The 3,453-nt window shown below is 35.2% G+C and overlaps 1 long non-coding RNA gene across 1 annotated transcript; it reads right to left on the minus strand.

Moving 5' to 3' along the window:
- Positions 1–324: 324 nt before the first annotated feature.
- LOC108635072 lies at positions 325–1,911 on the minus strand. The gene is made up of 3 exons (XR_001917744.1): positions 1,425–1,911; positions 870–1,053; positions 325–429 (listed from the first exon to the last, which is right to left on the minus strand). It is a non-coding gene; the product is annotated as an uncharacterized LOC108635072 (long non-coding RNA).
- Positions 1,912–3,453: the final 1,542 nt, after the last annotated feature.

Here is a 3,453-nt window from a genome sequence, read left to right on the forward strand (position 1 = left end):
AAGATAAAATGGTGTTAGTAACTGCTGAAAGCACAATAAAGTAAAAAGAATAAAAAGAACTGAGGAAGTCTCAGAGACCTCTGGGACAATATTAAACACAGCAATATTCGAATTATAGGGGCCATAGAAGAAGAAGAGAAAAAGAAAGGGTATGAGATCACACATTTCCTTACTACCTAAAATACCATTAGAAGGTAACTTAAACGTTATAAAGGGAACCAATAATTTTTTAGAGGGACATTATTTGGTGAATATTTTGGTTTCACTTAAGAAGACAATGGAGTTAAAAAAAAAAAGTGGTCTGAACTGAAAACTACAAAGCACTTACCTAAACATGTCTTTCAACTCATTTACTTTTTTGGGTGGATACTTGCTAGTTTGACTATCATTTAAGACAGCCCTGGCATATGCTTATGGACCTACATTTACCTAAATTACAAAAGGAGAAAAATGAGGGTTGTCAGAATGTAATTAAAAAGTAATTTTTGCATTTCTCTTTTTAAAAAGAATACTATATTAAAGATCCATACCTGAGAAACAGATTTTCTATCTTAATATAAATTTATTTGAAAAAGATTAACTAAAGCAAATCATCTGCAAAATTTATACTCTAACAAGGTAGTTAACACTTTCTGCTATCTAAATATAGGACTTGGCTCTAGTCAGAGGGATTTACGTTAAAGCTCTCTGACATAACACAAAATTTATAGAAACTGAACATAATGTCTTTATTAAATTAATAAAAAATGTAGAGGTTTTTGCACCCAGTCAGAGTATAAGACAATTACAATTAATGCTTGTTCTGTGCTCTTATGAAAAGCAAGAGGAACAACAAGAAACATTTAATACACGGTTAGCAACCAACATACCTGCACTGAAACACAGCCCTGCAATTTAAGCTGGAGCTGAATCATGTCCACGTCAGCAGAAGAGCAAAGCTTTTGCAGCTCTGCAGCTTTATTTTATCCGTGGCAACATCAATTGGCTTTAAATGAATCTGCTGTTCATAGTTTATAGAAATCCTCTTCTTCACATATGGAAATGAGTTTGAAGCTATGAAAGATTAAGATTGACAGATGAGTTTGTAAGATAGTAAATCAAACAGCCAAATTAAAAAAAAATCTATTGTGCTTAATTCTCCTCATATTTTCTCTGGAAAATCCCTTAGAGACCAAATAGGTCCCTTATTACTTCAGGACTGAAGGAGAAATTCTCTCTGAGACGACTCAGACTAAGCATGAATTACCTAATTACATATGGCAAAGGAATGGTTTATAACATAGCATGTTTGTGTAAGTGAGTGACTGAACAGCAGGATAATAAACTATTAAAATTTCAATTACATTTTCCTGCTGACCAGCTGCTGGTGGTATGTATCAAAAAAGATCATGTCAAACAAAGAAGTTATGCCAAGTCCTACTTACTAGTCAAGATTGTACGGCCTTTACACTGTTCTTCTATACAACTTTGCTTTTTGCCTGACAATGTATAAGGAGCCTCAAAAACAAATCTGTTGATATTATGGTTTCTTTCAAACTCAGTTTTTGTTTCTGTGAGTTCTTTATCATCAAAGTAGGGCTTCACATAAGTGACTTGGATATGAGCATATTTGGGGTCAAACTCTTTGACATTTACCTAGAAAGTAAGAAAGTTTTGTTTTTTATTCAACAGAAGGGAAAATGGGGAACAGGTAAGCTACTAACACCTCTGAGATCAACTGAGGAACAGTCATTGAATATACTGTGAGATGGATACATACTTGGAAGAGGTCTTTGCTCTTTCTTCAAGGATTATTTCCTTCTGATTATTAAGAAGTTACAGAAGCCTATTTGGAGATTATAGAAATGTAGACAGAAAAAACTGCAATGCTACCACTCAGCAATGACCATCATTTACATTCTCATATATTTCCTTGTAATCTTTTTTCTATGCATATATATTTATTGACAAACTGGAGATCATGCTGAGCATTGCTTTATCATTTGCTTTTTTAAAAAATTTACTTTTTTTGCTTTTATGTTACATTCAATTTCTTTTTTTAAATCTTTATGTATTTTTATTTTTTAAATTTTTTAAATATCAATTTATTTATTTTAATTGGAGGTTAATTTCTTTACAATACTGAACTGGTTTTGCCATGCACTGACTTGAATCCACCACGGTTGTACATGAATTCCCCATATATTAAAATGGCTAACTGCAATTTGAATTCCACCTCAAAAAATACCTATTACAGAGAGGATTCTCAGAAGATGGCAGAGCATCAGACATCTATCTCCTTATAGAGACAATAGTTACACCATCATTACCTATCTGATGGAACAATTTTGGAACTCTGGAGTCTGCTGAAGACTTGTAACTTTGAGGGGAAGATTTGGACAGAAAATTACCTTAATTTTCATTTTGTTCAGTTTTAACTCTGGGCACAATGGCAGCAACCCGTACCTCATCCCTGAGGTACTACGGCAGATAGCTGTGTGCATATTCCTAGAACAGCTTGTAGGAGCCAGGATGAACAAAGACCCTGTCTTCCAAATATTGTGAATCTGTGCTATGACTGCTGACTGCTGCTTCTGATCACAGGGGGACAGTCAAGGAGGCTGTGGCCATTTTTATACCACCTCTTCCCTTTGTTGCAATGCCCTCCCCCTCTGCCTAAAGTGATTTTCAGGGGATTTAACAGACCAGCACTTTTCCTCTCCTCTCCTCTTCATTTTCCTCTCCATCACCTCTTAGGAGCTGGACATCCAATACTAGACTGTTCAAAGGTAACTGCATAAATGAGGGTGACTAGAAAGTCACTGCGCATGCTCAGGGGAAGGCACAGGCTCAGAAAAGACTAGAGAAGATCCCAAATTTACACCTCAGGCTGATTCTTGGGACAGACACAGCTTACAACAATTAAAAACAAAAACAAAACCCAGGAAACTCTGGGACAGGGACAGAATCTGATTTCCAGAGAGATCACAATATTAAATTCAATGTCCAGTTTTCAACAACAAAAAAATTGCAAGGCATACAAAGAAATAGGAAAGTATGGCCCATTCAAAACAGAAAGATAAACCAATAGACATTATCACGGAAAAAAGTGATAGCAGATCCCCTACAAAAAGAGATTAAAACAACAGTATTAATGATCAAACAACTAAAAGAAGTTACGGGAAAAGTCAAGGAAATTATGTATCAACAAAATGCTGATATCAATAAAGAGCTAGAAAATCTAAAAGGAAACCCAGACCTTTTTTTTTCAGAGTTGAAAAATACAATAACTGAAATGAAACATCACCAGAGGGATTCAAAGACACATTTCAGCGGGTGTAGCCAATGTGAAGATAAGACAATGTCAATGATGGATCAGAGGAACACAAAGGAAAAAAATTGAAGAGGACAGAGGCTATGGAACCTGAGGAAAATCATCCAGCAGGTGAACATGCACACTATGGGAGTCTTTGA

The sequence above is a fragment of the Capra hircus genome, unplaced genomic scaffold (genome assembly GCF_001704415.2).
Source record: "Capra hircus breed San Clemente unplaced genomic scaffold, ASM170441v1, whole genome shotgun sequence".
In the NCBI taxonomy this organism is placed as follows: Eukaryota; Metazoa; Chordata; class Mammalia; order Artiodactyla; family Bovidae; genus Capra; species Capra hircus.